The sequence below is a fragment of the Amphibalanus amphitrite genome, unplaced genomic scaffold, assembly GCF_019059575.1.
Source record: "Amphibalanus amphitrite isolate SeventyFive unplaced genomic scaffold, NRLGWU_Aamphi_draft 000217F_arrow, whole genome shotgun sequence".
NCBI lineage: Eukaryota > Metazoa > Arthropoda > Thecostraca > Balanomorpha > Balanidae > Amphibalanus > Amphibalanus amphitrite.
In genome coordinates, this window is record NW_024881712.1 from 205,672 (window position 1) to 222,226 (window position 16,555).

At 48.3% G+C, this 16,555-nt stretch overlaps 1 protein-coding gene across 4 annotated transcripts in view; it reads left to right on the forward strand.

Annotated features, from left to right (window-relative positions):
* Window positions 1-828: 828 nt before the first annotated feature.
* LOC122385385 (integrator complex subunit 9-like) overlaps window positions 829-16,555 on the forward strand; it is an 85,330-nt gene continuing 69,603 nt past the window's right edge. Inside the window, exon 1 of one of the 4 annotated variants that reach the window (XM_043373620.1) lies at window positions 829-900. The gene's annotated coding sequence lies outside the window, so the exon portion shown is untranslated. Of the gene's footprint in view, window positions 915-2,840; window positions 2,859-16,555 lie in introns of those variants that run through there. The other 3 variants (XM_043373622.1, XM_043373623.1, XM_043373619.1) reach the window with 3 other exon arrangements.

Genomic DNA, 16,555 nt, shown 5'->3' on the forward strand with positions numbered 1-16,555 from the left:
GTGAAGGTTGATCGTATATGAAGTCATGTATGGTATATGGGGCCATTCCGACCCGTTTTAGTGGTAAAAACAGGGAGTTGATTTTTCCCCCATTGACTTATAATGGGGAGGTCGCGAAATTGACCTGACCTTAGGTCACCGATATCAAAATTCCGAGATATACAAATTGCACATACTGGTACCCTAACTAAACCCTGAAGAGAAGAAATTGATCGGTCAAAAACTCTAGCTCTGGCGTGATTGCAAACTTTTCTGAGGTAGGGTCACCAAACCGCCTCTGGTGACCTGACCTGAGGTCAGATCAACTCAAAATTTTCAGACATGTTGCGTAGAAGCCTTTTAGGAAAAGTCAGAAAATTTGAGCTTCCTAGCTCAACGCGTTTGGGAGAAATAACCAAAAAACCTCAGGGGGGCTCCTGAGGCCCCCCCCCCGCCAGGAATAGGGTTAAAGTGTGCCCCCCCCCCCCCAGTCGGAAAGTAGTTCCCGCGCCCCTGGTCTGAAGTATTCATTTCTACACTGGTAACCAGAGCCTCCGGTCTTCTATCAGGGTATAATTGTTGACACATGCCGTCAATCTGATAGTTAACTGTTAATGTATACATCATACGTAGTGGTTGCTTTAGGTATTTGTCACAACTCTGAACTCATAATCTCTTTTGGTCTCCAGTATGAATGGGCGGCGCGGGTCGGCGCGAAGCGCCGCGAGATTTTCGTCGGGGTCGGAAATGTATATGCATAGATGTCGCTACAATAGCTTGACATGCAGTGCAAATTGTAGCAGACAGCAGTAGTTTCCCCTACCAAAGTGGTGGTTTTCTACCACAGACGCTCGTCGAGGTCGGAAATTCCAAATACGCGTGGCCGGCCGCCGTTATACGGCCTTGGGCCGCCGTTCGCAGGTATGTCGATGGCTGTGGGCAATAACGTGTTTTCAGAGCATTTTATTATCTTTTCAGCCTGTATGATGAGCTCATTCCCGGAAGTGAAAAGATATCGAGTTCAGACTTCCTATATAAGCGTTGGTGGGCTTTTTGTCCATAAATTGAAAGCATGGGATGCTGTCCAATTCATGCAACATCTTTTTGCGCCAGTTTCGTCCAAAATATGTTGGCGCGAAAAGGACAGTTGTAACCGTTTATATAGGGCCTGTTCCAACTTCCAGCGCCTCCAGAAACTAGCCTTGGTTGTAACCAAGATACCTAAACTTGACCTCAACATCAACCTCCTTGCAGGGGACAGATGTCAGTTGGGCAAACTAGACCTTTGGAATCAAAATATGGAGGCATCAAAAGATTGATTCCTTATGACCATATTTGGGCATAAATGCAGACCATTTCTAACTTACCAAACACTTAAAAATAAGAGAGTGTTTCAAGAAGGAGCATGCCTGATCTTGAACAGAAATGCTGGAAGTATCTCCTAAGCAAAATAATATTGCTCCTATCACAACAATTTGAATTCTATAGGTAGTGAAAGGAAATCAAGGAATTGATTCACTTTAAACAGATAATCATAATATTGATTCCCCGTCAGCTGGCTAATCATTATTTTGATTCACAGGTAATGTTAACAGATAGGCAACAATGACTTGCAAGAATACAGCATTTATCTTGCTATTATTCTCATTTAGTGGTATCCTCAGCACCACAACAGATACCTATAGCATTGTTGCACTTTACCTTCACTACATTTGATAACAATTCACAATTTTGAAATGTCAAGAATGCAAAAACTGAAGCAACAGGTAAAAACCATATAATAAATGTAAAAGCACTACAACAATGATAATAAAAGGTTTGAAAATTTCATTTTGCCATTTTACACAAATACTGATTGTTAAGTATGTGATTCATGATACAAAAATAACATACAGTGTGATTTCCTCAAAACAGCTTTTACGTGATGGACAGTGCCTCTGTCTTTTTCCCATTCACAAGGCCAAAGGGACAATTTCTTAGTTTTGAGGTAACACTTTTTGCAAACCTACCACATTTTTCTACCTTTTTAAAGAAAAATCTCACCGTCATGGGCCTTTTTTCAACCGTAACGATACATTTGAAGTCAAAAGTGTACCCAAATGAATCAAAAAATTGATTCCATGCCCATATTTGGTCATGGCTCCTCCCACCAGAATCAAATTATTGATGCCTCCATATTTTGATTCCAAAAGTCTAGTTTGCCCAACTGATGTAACGGGTTATTGCTTGAAGGTCAAGGTCAGCAAATTTTCAAAGCAGGTTTAAAATTGATAAAATTATGATGCCCGAGTGTAAATTTTGTCACAACTGGTAGCTTTAACATAATTTATTTGCGAAAAACTGAGGGAGAAGAGGGCCCTGTTTCACCGGTGATAGCAGCACGCTACTATCAAATTGCGCGAGCTGACGTTAGACGTAATGTGATGAGGTCACACTAATGACGTTTCGTGTAATCCGTGAGCTGCGTTTGGAACAGAGTTGCTGTCTCGTTGAGTTGTGTTTGATACATTTGTTTGATCGCACGGCCGTGAAGATGCTAGCAGCAATATTTGATGACATCACACAGATTGACGGCGTCATGGTTTGTTGATGTTTCCATGGAAACCCAATTTGACAGACGACGGTGAAAACAGGGCGCCTGGGGCGATTTGATCAAGGTTCGTGAAATTTACACGTGACGTTTAGGATGTAGAAGGCCCACAGAGGGGGAGAAGCTCCAAATGTCACGTGACTAATATGCCCTCCGGCGCCCTGTTTTCACTGGCGTCCAATTTGACACGTGTAATAGCAGCGTGCTGCTATCACCGGTGAAACAGGGCCGAGGTCCACCCAACCTCTGTACAGTTCGAGGTTAAGTCTGTTTTTCCTGAGAAGAATCGGTAAATATTTACTTGAATCTTTCTACGATGCCTGAGTAGATGAACATGTGTTACACTTTTGTTGAAGGGAATAGTTCACTTTCCTGAAATGAGTTCTTTACCATGGATTTGATATTTTTATGCTCAAAATGATCAACAAGGAAAATAAACCTTTTTATTAAGAAGATTGCTTTTTATGTTGAATGATGTTGAGGGTTTCTTTGAAAATGAGCCCCATTATTATTAAAAGATAAGCAAGTAATAGCCAAAGGCTATTACTTGCTTATCGATTGCTTTTTATATTTTAACTTTGGAAGAACTACATTCTAGGTAGGGTAGCCTGGGGCAAGACGCCCCAGATAATTTATTTTGCTACACAACTTTTGTCCCACATCACCTGGAAGGCCAAATTTGTGCTCAATGTGTTCTTTGGACATTTTACTTTAAATTCCACCCCTCAAATTCATTCACTTATGATCGGACTCCTAGCTAGGAAGTGATTTGTGAGGCAATTGCAAATATGACCTCTAAGCCTACACAACATACAGGAGGTCCTTTTACACGTGGGAAGTTTTCTAAGAGGTATTTGTTGTTACACAGGAGGCCCCTGTGCCAGCACAGGAGGCCCTGTGCTCGCGCCCTCACAGAGGGCCCCTGGGCCCGCACAGGAGGCCCCTCTGCCCAAATAGAAGGCCCCTTTGCCCATAGGAGACCACTGTGCCTGCATAGGAAGTCTCTGTACCCGCATAGGAGGCCCCTGTGCCCGCTCAGGAGGTCCCTGTGCCCGGACAGGAGGCCCCTCTGCCCAGTAGGAATTAGGAGGCCCCTTAGCCCACAGGAGACCCCTATCCCTATGCCCGCACAGGAGGCCCCTTTGCCCAAAGGTTACCCCTGTGCCTGCACAGGAGGCCCCTGTGCCCACACAGACAGCCCCTGTGCCTTAATAGAAGACCCCTGTGCCCGCACAGGAGACGCCTCTGCGCCAGTAGGAGGCCCCTTTGCCCACAGGATACCCCTGTGTCCGTACAGGAGGCCCCTGTACCCGCTGAGGAGGTCCCTGTGCCCGCACAGGAGGCCCCTCCGCCCAAATAGGAGGCCCCTTGCCCACAGGAGACTCTATCCCTACGCCCGCACAGAAAGCCCCTGTGCCCACACAGGAGGCCCCTGTGCCCGTAAGGAGGCCCCTGTGCCCGCTCAGGAGGCCCCTATGCCCACACAGGAGGCCCCTATGCCCACACAGGAGGCCCCTATGCCCACACAGGAGGCCTCTGTGCCCGCACAGGAGGCCCCTCCGCCCAAATAGGAGGCCCCTTGCCCACAGGAGACCCCTATCCCTATGCCCCCACAGGAGGCCCCTCTGCCCAAAAAGGAGGCACCTTTGCCCAAATAGGAGGCCCCTTTGCCCACAGGAGACCCCTGTGCGCGCAAAGGAGGCCCCTGTGCCCACACAGAAGGCCCCTGTGCTCACACAGGAGGCCCCTTTGCCCGCACAAAAGACCCCTGTGCCCGCTCAGGAGGTCTCTTTGTCCGCCTTTGCCCAAGTAGGGGGCAACTGTGCGGCCATAAAGGACGCCCCTGTGCCACTGGCGGATCCGGAACTCCGTTTTTTTTTTTAGGGGGAGGGGCTAAACGTTGGTACAAGGCCGCTTTCTGTAGGCAAAAAGTTGTTGAGGGGACGGGGCGCACTCCGCAATTTTCAACCCATATTTTTCCATATACCTACCGGCCAATGTATGGTTAAAAAAGTTGTTGAGCGGGAGGAAAAGGAGTGTGCTCCGAATTTTCCAGGCCGTTTTCATTCATTGCAACGGCATAATACGAGAGTTCAGATAAAAAATTGTGGAGACGAGGGGGGGGGGGGCTTATACTATATGTATTGCCTGTATTGTCCTATTCATAGGTGTAGCGTGATGGCACGTGGGTGTTTGCATCATTAACCCGCGCCCCAGTGGCGATCTCAGCCAACTTTGCCCTTGTGGGGGGGGGGGGGCATATGTTACCACCCACCTCTAACTCAAAAACTAAGAGGGCTAGAAAGACGCCGAAAAAAGCAATCGATAGCTCTCAATCCGTATATTTGAAAGTATTTTTTGTCATTTTTCATCTTAGAGCAATATTGGGGTCACTGGAGGTCATCAAAGGTCAAAATTTGCCAAACGTCATTATATTTTCAGAAAACATGCATTTATCTCAGGAACTATGATAGCTAGAAAAATGCGTGGAAAAGCAATCGATAGCTCTTAAACTCTTCTTTCGATAAGGTCACCATCAAAAGTGACCTCAGGTCAACGGTTTAGCCTCCAGAGGGCAAAAACTCCAAAATAGCCGTTTTTACGAAAAGTGTTCTTCGACAATAACTTTGACTAAAAAAAAAGCCACGACATTTATATTGCCAGAATCGTGTTCCTCTCGCCGAGACGCATCGGATGATCTATAATTTGACCTTGAAAGGTCAACTTGAAAATTTGACCTCAGGTCAAGGTCATGACCTGGCCGGAAAATGTCATGTTGCATATCAGTCGGTGCGTCTCGGCAAGACAAACACAATGAGACCATCCCCAGCGTTCTATCTCTTTCCAATAGAAAGTTATTGGCAAAAATCTGTTTGTAGCCTCAAATGACCTCCGATGACCTTTCTAGAGCCTCTCAGCAGAAAAGACAACTTGGTCGTCACGGGTGGTCCAAATCATTGTGATTCTGAAACATTTGGACTGTTCCTATGCGTACACATTACACACGGATAAAGAGGCATTTTCGTTTTTCTCCATTGACTCCAATGGAAAGTCTCTGGACTCTCCAATGGAAAGGCCACGTCACTGACCTGACCTTAGGTCACGGATATAAAAAATCCGAGATATACAAATTGTAGGCTCCCATAACATCATGCAATCCACCAAGTTTCAAACCTCTCTGACAAACACTGCAGGCTGTACATGATTGCAAACTTTTTTAGGTTTGGTCAGTTAACTTGACCTGGTGACCTGACCTGACATGACCTGGGGTCAAAAATTTCACACATTGTCCAAAATTGATGTAAAAAAAGCTACCCCAAGCGGCTCGGCGCTACGCCGCGGTTTTTTATTTACACGCAAAAAACGCGACAGGGTGGTAACATATGCCTCCCCCCCCCCACTGGGGCGAAGGTTAATCTGGGATAGTGGGATACCTGGCGCTTCAGCAACCGCATCCCTTCATTCTGCAGAACCACACACAGAGCGTCAGCTTCACTGACGTCTCTGGTAACAGCAAATTTCAATCGCGCTTCCGAATAACATGGGCGTTTTCCAAAGTTCGGCACTATCCCGGCGGCCGCTGGGCCTCCGCGCCACCCGCCGGCCGCTGGGGGGGGGGGGGGGCATAAAGTTGCCCCCTCCTTTACTTCTGCTACGATATCGTCGCAACGCGACGAGATAGAGAAGCGAAACTTTGCACACATCTTCCTGAATACCTAGCCGAGGTTGTGTCCAAATTTGGTGTCGATCTCATTTGAAATGACGTCACAGTGACGTCATAAGTCAAATTATAGATTTGCGACTCTCAGTTTCCTCACGATATATCAGATATATAGGACCGAATATAAAGGGCCGATTATTGGTCAGGAACTAGATGGAAGTGTACTTAGATGTTTTAGGATGACAGCAGGTGCTGTCTAGTTCATTTACAGTTGAGTTTCATGCTCAGCGACATCAGAAACGGTCCGTATCGGAAAACGACAATATTTTATGACGTCACTGTGACGTCATCTTAAGTGCTACAACCACCAAATTTTGCTCAAGCATTGCCTAGGTATTCATTTGAAGCTATGCCAAGTTTCACGTTCGTAGCTCATCAGGTTTTGGAGATATTCCGCAAAACGTAAAGAGGGGCAACTTTATGCCACCCCCCCCCCCCACCGGCTCGTGGGCTAGGTCCCCTCTTATACACTATCTTTTCAAACGACCTCAGCTTGTTCGTGTGCGACCGTAGGTGCCGGACGACACCCAGGTCATGGTCTGTGGCAACAAGACAACCCTGTCAGATCTGACTGGGCGCATGGAGCAGGCCCTCTTTTCTCTCGACCTTTGGTTCCGCGCAAATTCGACAAAACTCAGCTGATTGTTCTTGGCAGTACATATAGACAAAAATTGCGGAACGTTACACCTCTCGGCGTGAAATTCCGCGAGCGTACAATATAACCCGCATTAGAAGCAAGAATATTTGCTTCTAATACGGGTTGTAACCAACGGGTACGGGTTATAATTAATACGGGTAATCAAAAATATTACTTCTAATAAAAATATACTATATTTGCCGGTCCCGTAGCTCAGTTGGTTTGGTATGTAGAGCGCTGGACTCCGCGTGATGAGAGCACGCGTTCCCGGTTATAACAGTCCGGGTTCGAAGCGCGACGGGCGCTTGACATTTATGGGCCTCCTGACGGGTATGGTTGCGGTTGGTGGCAGGCCGTAGCCAGGTGAAGTCAGTGAGGGGACCGGCCATGCGCGGCGCAAGTTAAACTTTGGACTCTAAATTCTGCCATAGAACTGGAATTGCGCGATCGGAGGGTAGAGGGCAGGGTCACCGCAACAAGCTTCGCTTAGCAGTGGCTCTTGTCCTTGTGAATCCTTCCTATCAAAAAGGTTCGGACTAAATTTATTTTAAAAAAATATGGGGGTGATCTTTGATCACCACCTTTCCTGGGACGCCATGCATGTACCTACAAGAAATTACGCGCATTTTTTTTATACATAAATTTAGTCCGAACCTTTTGATAGGAAGGATTCACAAGGACAGAGCCACCGCTAGGCGAAGCTTGCTGCGGTGACCCTGCCCTTTTCCCTCCGATCGCGCAATTCCAGATATATGGCAGAATTTAGAGTCCAAAGTTTAACGTGCGCACATAGCCGCGCACGGCCGGTCCCCTCACTGACTTCGCCTGGCTACGGCCTGCCACCAACCGCAACCATACCTGTCAGGAGGCCCATAAATGTCAAGCGCCCGTCGTGCTTCGAACCCGGACTGTTATAACCGAGAACGCGTGCTCTCACCACGCACCGTTCCGTGCTTCTATCCTCAGGATACTGAAATCCTCCTCCACGCCGCAACCCCCTCCGGGCTGGACATGAGGCAACTTTATCTCATGAGGGCTGCTCCCTTGGAGCGGCACCGCTGCTCCCGAGGGAGCTCACCCCGTAGCCGGGTGCAATGAGTACCTTGGGGCTGGTCGGCCTGTCTTTCGGGACGGGCGCAGCCCCGGTGACTCACTAGGGTGCCTGCCCAGACCAATGTCTCCCCCTAATTCCTATCATCCTTCCGGCTCTGAAATAGTCTCGTCAGACCGAAAGGGCCTAACCCAACAAAACTAACAAACAAACTCTCATCACGCGGAGTCCAACGCTCTACCAACTGAGCTACGTGACCGTCAAATGCTTCGGGATCCTCATTGGCCTGTCGCACATAGTCATTACCTTCCGGCCGAGATCTTGCCCGCCATCGTAACCGCCCTGGTGCTCTCAAGCGTCCGCTATTGCCTCCCTATGTACGGCAGCGGCAGCGGGAAGAATATTGCTAAGATTTAAAAGGTGATCATTGATTAACTTTTCCGCGCGTGTCGTCTCAGATAGAAGGAAGTTCAGCCATTCTGCAGACGTTCGGAGGGGGCTGGGCAGTGTCCCAAAATATATTTTGGATTGGGTGTCGGAGGGGAATATTCGTCACTACAAAGAGGGCTGAGAGTGGAAAATTGCCATTCAGGAAGGCACAAAAAGAGCGGAAAACAGAGATCAACAATTTATTTGTGAATGTTGGGGAGGGTGCAGGAGCTGCGTTATAGGATCATTAAATAGAATATAGAGGGAGGTAAAAGGTACACGCAGATGCTCCTGATTGGTAAAACAGGGAGTGAAAAATCGCTCTGGAAATTTGGAGGTGAGAGTGGAAAATTGTTTTGATTTGGGTGTCGCTTCCCACCCAAACTGGCAAATTCTGGGACACTGGCCGGCTGGGATGGCTGGATGCAGAGGATCTGATCAAATATTATACGCCCGTATTACTCCACAAAATTATCAAATACCATACACCAGTGTCACTTTCATCCTTTATCCAAACAAACCGTGAGACACGAGTTGGGAGCACTCGCCAGGGTGACGACTGACGACCTGCGATTGCCACCTGTCAGGACGGAGGCTGGGAGGCACCGATTTCTGTACTGTGGCCCGATGCTATAATACAACCAACTGCCAGCTGAAATGCGTACGATATCAATCGGTCATTTTTATTATGCTATCAGGCAAGTGATAAATACGCAGTATTAGTAATGCACTGCCATGGTCACTTTTATCATATTCTTGTCATTTTTATCGTTTTTATCAAGGTTAGTTCGTACCGCGTCTGTAACGTGTGAAGCAGTCCCATCATTGTATCATTTGTTTTTCCATTGACTCTAGGCAAGGAAAAACCAACTTCTGCGTGGAGTTGCCCGAATAAACGGCATTGGTAAATTGGTAAAGCGAAGACGTTTTAAACTGCAGATAATAGATATAGGTACTGTTTTTTGACAAACGACCACAATTTCACTTTTGAGGAGGCCCCAGAGGCGAAGAGGAGGCCCTCTTATGAAGAGGCCCCCTACTTCGGCTTGCCACCCCTGGCAAAAATCCGTGGCGCCGCCCCTGCCCATGGGGCGTTTTGCCCCGCGACCTACTGGGGCGTTTTACCCCACCCCGTAGTTCGGTCAGAGAACAACGCCTTGCACTCCAGCGAGGCATAATTTAACACGAACCAAGCCGGCATTATAAACGTTAGATAAAGTTGTTCGAAATACATAAAAGTCGTTAAAGGGACCCTCCCACCTTAACATTAGATTTAAATTGAGATAGCCATAATGGGGTCCCTGGCTCACAATTACCGGTTTCGGCACTCACAACATCGAGAAATGCCTTAAATCGGAAATATTGAATTTCAAAATTGCAGCATTTTGATTCAGAGGAGCTAATGCATAGGAATACCCCTCTGAATGTGTGACGTCAGCGCAGACATCTGACGATTTTTTAAAGGGGCCCTCCCATTAACATTAGATTTGAGTTGAGATAGCCAATATGGGGTCCCTGGCTCACAATTACCGGTTTCGGCACTCACAACATCGAGAAATGCCTTAAATCGGAAATATTGAATTTCAAAATTGCAGCATTTTGTTTCAGAGGGGCTAATGCATAGGAATACCCCTCTGAATGTGTGACGTCAGCGCAGATATCTAACGATTTTTAAATGTTTGACTAAAACGTTTTGTAGCACGCGGTGGTATACGCTGCTTTGCGCGCAACAAGTGCCGCACTTTCAGCTGCCAAACTATTGCTTCCAAATAAAGTCGCTAGGAACAGCGGAGATCCCAAAAAGTAAACAAAAGTAAAAGTCTAAAATCTTGAAAATCGGTGAATATTTTTCGGTGAAATTTGGTAGATATTCGTTTTCGCTCTTTCTGAACCGAGCGACATCACTTTCATGCCAATTTATAAACTTTTTTGAAGATGGGAGGGTCCCTTTAACCTGATGTGGACCATAAAAGAACGCCATGATGCATAAGCTGACAACAAAACATAAAAATCACTCCAAAAACACATTTTTGGCTATATCTCCCTAAAGAGTCATCAGAATTTCTTTCCAGTTTGCTCATATAATGATCATATAGTGCACGTTTTATAGAAGAGATGATGTTTCTCCAGAACCTTGCCAGTTCCGAGAAACATCGGTGAGGCGTTTTACCTCGGCGGGGCGACTTGCCCCGGTCTACCCTACATTCATTGCCAGTCCCGTAGCTCAGTTGGTAGAGCGTTGGCCTCCGCGTGGTGACTCACCTGTTCAACTCACCTGTTGGGGGTTCCCTTCCTTCCAGAGTACAGCATAGATGATGTGCATGGGATACGTGAGGAAGGAACCCGCGAACGTAGGGCTCGCCCGGCGGAGACACCACAAGGGGGTGCTGCCAGAGCCTGCATAGTGACAAACACGAATTTTGCTATAGTTTCATGATACATACAATAAAAGATCGTATACAATAATGCAAACACAAATTAGGGGGAACAGGTCAACGCAATAGCCATCACATATGATAAGAGAACAAGGCATCACCCATCGAGTCAGCCAACATGGCCTTGAACCTGTTCAGGTCGGATTCACCTACGACCACGTTCCCGGTTATAACAGTGAGAGCACACGTTCCCGGTTATAACAGTTCGGGTTCGAAGCGCGACGGGCGCTTGACATTTATGGGCCTCCTGACAGGTATGGTTGCGGTTGGTGGCAGGCTGTAGCCAGGCGAAGTCAGTTAGGGGACCGGCTGTGCGCGGCTATGTGCGCACGTTAAACTTTGGACTCTAAATTCTGCCATAGAACTGGAATTGCGCGATCAGAATGTAGACGGCAGGGTTACCGCAACAAGCTTCGCTTAGCGGTGGCTCTGTCCTTGTGAATCCTTCCTATAAAAAAGGTTCGGACTAAATTTATAAAAATATAAAATGCTGTTTGACGGGGAAGCCTCTCATAGGCGGTGGAATGGTGAGGGCACCGGGGCACTGTGCCCCCTTTGATTTTGGCATTTTAACATAAGCCCTATGGGCGTTGCATGGAAATGGGACCAAAAGTTGGCAGTGCCCCCTCAATTGAAGGTGTTCTGCCGCTACTGAAGCCTCTTACACATTGACCAATCATATTGCAAAATACAAACCCATTGGCTGTAAGCAGCATGCTGGTTGGCTGACAATGACGTGGCTGCATTCCTCAGCAAGGCATGCATTCCTTTGCAAGGCACTCTTATCGGAGCGAGAAATAGAATATTGTTGTCTAGGGTGATTGTTTGGCCGTAAAAGCTTCTGATTTGTGCTAGTCTCAGCTCAAGCTACAAAGCTGCTATTCCAGTTCAAAACCCCCCGACCACCTACTTGCGTATGGGTGTATGTGTGTTCGTGTGTGTGTGCGCATGTGAGTGTAAATCGTGTATGGTGATATCACGCAGTGGCGTATCCAGGATCTTGAAAAGGGGGAGGCCAAACCTGCTCAAGGGGCCCCACCCTTACCTTAGGGGCCCCAGTACTGACGCACTTAACCCACGCCCAGGTGCGGTTCTTTGCCACTTTTACCATGTGAGGGAGCCTTTTTAGGCACACTCGGCAATCTAAAAAAGAAAAGAAAAACGTGACAAAGCCATCGACATCGATAGCTCTGTATGAAGTGTACAATTTATTTCAGCAGTAGGCATACAGTTTTTTTCTTTAAGTCGGTGCCGGGGCCACTAAAGATTATCAAAAACAAAATGTTTCGTCAATTTTTTTACGATTGTAACATTTTTCAAAGGGCAGATGTCAATCTCTTAGTGTCTTGCGCTGGTTGAGGGCTGATACCCTTAACTTAAGCAGGGCCCGACTCGGGTTGAGCTCTGATCTAGACTCTGATGGCTCTATGTCGCCCACATTGGCCTCATTCCGGCCTCTGAAGGCTCATTTTGGCCTCTGAAAGCCCAACACCGGCAACAGAGTGAACCACGCTGGCCTGCGGGCCCCATAATGGCCTCAGTAGACCCATGCTGTGGCTGACCTCATAACCCCTCCCCCGCCGGCTCTTCGGAGTCTTTGAGTCAGTCTGAGGACCCTATGCCGCTCTCGAACTCACGTCGGTCTCTAGAAGCCCATGATGCCCCCTGAGGGTCCCACGCCGGCCTTTATAAGGGCCACTCCTACCTCAAGGGGCCCAAACATGCATAAGATCTGAAAAGTGGTTGCCGAGGCCCTCGAGGTGGCCTCTAATGGCCCGACGCCAGCATATGAAGGCCCGCGCTGGCTTCTGAGGGCCCAGCACCAATCTCTGAAATCTGAAGTCAGATGACAGATGGCCCCACGCTGGCCTCAGATGGTTCACGCTGGTCACAGAGTGCCCAACACTGGCCTAAAAGGGCTCTACATTGTCTTCAGAGGGCCCCAAGCTAGTCTCGGTGGCCAATGTGCCTCAATCTGACCTAAGAAAGCCCCATGTCGCTGGGCTTAAAGGGACTATCCCACCTTCTAAAATGTTGTTAAAACCAGTTAAATTGTGCCCGACTTTATAGATTGGATGACCAGGAACACGGTTCTGGCATTTATTTTTCATTAAACATCTTAGCCTTCCCATATTCCAAACACAAACTTTCAAATATGTGACGTCACAGCCCAAAATTACCTCCTTCCCCAGGCCACATTACTGTCATAAAGCTGATTCTTTTTACTCTGTAGGCACCACGACAAAGTTCAGACCAAGTTCTAAGCGATTTTTCAACGAACAAACCCATTTAAATCAGAATGACTAAACGAGGTGACGTCACACTAACGGTCGCTCCATGTTGAAGATAGGGCCTTGCACAAGGCCCATTTTCAAATGAAGGGAACGAATTTCTACAACACCAAGAGGCCGCGGGGGTTGCAACCTAGATAGATAGTGGTTTCTGAACCTCGCCGCAGACTTGGCTATCTCAACTCAAACCCCATGTTAAAGGTGGGATAGTCCCTTTAAAAGACCCCACGCTGGACATAGACGGCCCCATGCTGGACATAGAGGGCCCACACTGGCCTTACAAGGCCTCACACTGGCCTTAGAAGGCCCCACATTGGCCTTAGAAGACCCCACAATGGCCTTAGAGGGCCCCACGCTGGCCTTAGAGGGCTGGACGCTGACTCCTTAGGGCTCTACACCAGCCTCAAAGGATCCCACGCTTGAGTATAAGCTTCCTTATGGCCGCCAAAGCGACCTCTGAGGGCCCACGCTAGCCTCTTGGGGCTCGTCCTTGGCCTCTGAGGGCCTATGAGCGCCATCAAATGGCATTTTAAGATAGTTTGACGCAGTTTGACTTAAGTTATGCTTGGGCCAGTACTTTGGATGAGGCCCTGAAGATCGTTTCTCTTGGGACACTCAAGCAGGCACGTAGTACGTACCCAGGATTTCGCCCAGGAGGGGGCCGCCTGCTCTCAAAGGGGCCCACGGGTCACCCGGATGCCGCTGTCAACCCAGGCAGGGGCGTATCCAGAACCTTTCGATGAGGGGATTGGGCACAGTGGGTCCGGTTCCCCCTTGCAGACGGGCCCCTCTGTCCGTCTGTCTGTCTGTCTGTCTGTCTGTCTAAGTCCTGAGAAAATGTGCAAAATTGGCAGGTAAAAATATCATTTCTTGCTTGAGAAGTATGCATAAAATGCACGGTATTTTATGAGGAAGTGAAGCGAGCGAGCGCCTCAGAGTCACCTGTGTTAGTCCCTCAGAGGTGTCGGTAAAAGGCTATCAGATGCGCTGGTGTTGGGTCCTCACAGGCGCCGTTGTGAGGGCCTTAGGGCTTAGAGACACTGGTGGGGGCCATCACTTAGGCGTGTGTGGGGCCCTGAAAGTTACTGGTGGCCCTTCATAGGCCGGCAAGGGACCCTCAGAGGTCGGTAAGAGGCCCTCAGAGTCGCTTGTAAGTGACCGTCAGATGCGCTGCATAGGGCCCTCGGAGGCGCCGGTGTGGGGGCTCTCAGAGCCGCCGAAGTAGGCCCTTAAAAGGCACTGGTGTAGGGCCCTTAGAGGTGGCAGTGGAGGCCCTCGCAGGCGCCGTTGTGAGGGCCCTCAGAAACACCGATGTGGGCCGTGGGGCCATAGCAAACGGGTATGAGGCCCTTACAGCTGATCTCTCATTAGCCTTCAAGGACCCTCAGAGGCCGGCAAGGTCCCTCAGAACCTGGCGTGAGGCCCCTCTGGAGATAAGTGTGGCTACAGAAGAGCCCATGGGGTGTTCTCACAAGCCCTGTGGTCTCCTTTCCAGTTGAAGCGTTGCCAGCGCGGGCCCTCTGCCGCCAATTGGCACCGCAGGTCCTCTCGGACCCGAGGGGACCCTAAACCCTATAACGGACACGTGCCCCCTCGCCCCTGGCCATACCATTGAATCCAAGTGATCACGGGCCGTTCAGGTAATCAGGGGCCTCTCAGGTGACCAGGGGCCTTTCAATTGACCAGGGCCTTTCAATTGACCAGGGGTCTTTCAATTGACCAGGGGCCCACCAGAAGACCAGGGAACCCTCTGATAACCAGGGGACGGTTATACCAGGGGCTCCGCGGGTAACTAAGGGCCTTATTGTGACTGCAGGGGCCCTTCATATAACCAGGTACTCCCGGGTAAACATGGGCCCTTCAGGTGACCAGGGTATCTTCAGACCACTGCACAGTGGGGATTTTTCCGATCTAGCACGTATTTATTCGTAGAGGGCAAACCATAGGTAGAATTGTAGCTAGATTGTGCATAGATGTTGGCTGGTGTGTCCTGGTGAGAATTTTACCTGTAAATGTGCATAATCAACATAGTATAGGGGGTTCAATTGGACCCCCCGCTCAGCCGTTTGGCCCCTGATCAAGCTAACTAGAGCTTCGCGGAAAAGTCAAGCGTGCTGCCTATGACGAAATTAGGCCGAATATATCCAATTTCAAAGTCCAAGGTCATAAGCTGACTTTCCAAGTCAGTTTAATGACCCAACTAAAGTTGGGAAATCGAGACCTCTTGAAACTTCGCAAAGTTAGGGTGTTACGGGGTATTTTGGGGTGCTGATCACGAATTTCATGTTAGTTTTGATCACAGACGATGTCTTTATGCATTTAGGTCAGGTCGGGTCAGGTCGAGGTCAGGTTAGATCAATTAGTAGGCGTCCTGCCGGCCATCCATAGAAGTGTCACCTACTACTGATAGCTTCGTAACATGGAACGAAGGCACTAGAACTACTTCGTAAATATTCAAATGGCTGCTAAAATCGAAATCAGCACCAAAAACTACCCTAGAAACAAGAAAAACTCGAAAAAGTGAACCAAGGTCATCAAAAGGTCAATGACCTTGACTTGACCTTCACGTGACCTTGACTCCCACCATTATGCATGGCACCAACATCATTTCACATATTTGAACGTTTAAAACCACAAAAAGACTGGAAACCGCGGATAATGTGAGCTGGCATACGCCGAATCACGATTCCGGCCAAACATGGTCTCGAGAAATATGCCACAGGTCAAAGGTCAGTTGGGTCAGAGTCATGAAATTTTTAGGTTAGATGTAAAATTGATGATCTCGAGGGTACCGAAAGTTTCGGCGCGATCGGCCGCTTTTTGCGCGAGTAATTTGCGGAAAACCATGGGGTTTTTTCCGACCCCTTCCCCCTCCCCCTCCCCACAAGTGCGATGGTTAATAAGGTTACGGTATGTATAATTTACGCTTGTCATCCTATTCCTAATGAATGTGTCTCAGAAAATATGCATCATATAAATCACGAAGTAAAATTATTCGCCTATGTCCGGAACATACCTATATCGTGCTGTTTGCCCTAGCGCTCCTCGAGTGGGGTGTTAAGATACTCTAATGTGAATATTCCGTGTTCAGGCAAGTTTCGGCAGCCAAACTAGGCGTTGTCTTGTGCAGAAGAAAGTGGCGAATTTGATAGGATACTCGTATATTTCGGAGTGGAAAAGTGTGGAGAACATTGTTGATTTCCTACATTTGTTTAGAATACCATTCCTTCAATATGGTGTCTGTAAGGGTTTTTTTGTAAAGGGCATTTTTGTGACCTTAGTAACAGAGCCTATTTTAAGGGAATTTGACTGGGGGGGCAACCTGGAAAATTGTCTTTAATAATCCATTAACCCTCGCCCGTATTGGTGTTTCCAGTAGCGAGCGTATAGGGGGGGGGGGGGGGTCCGTTGGACCCTCCCCC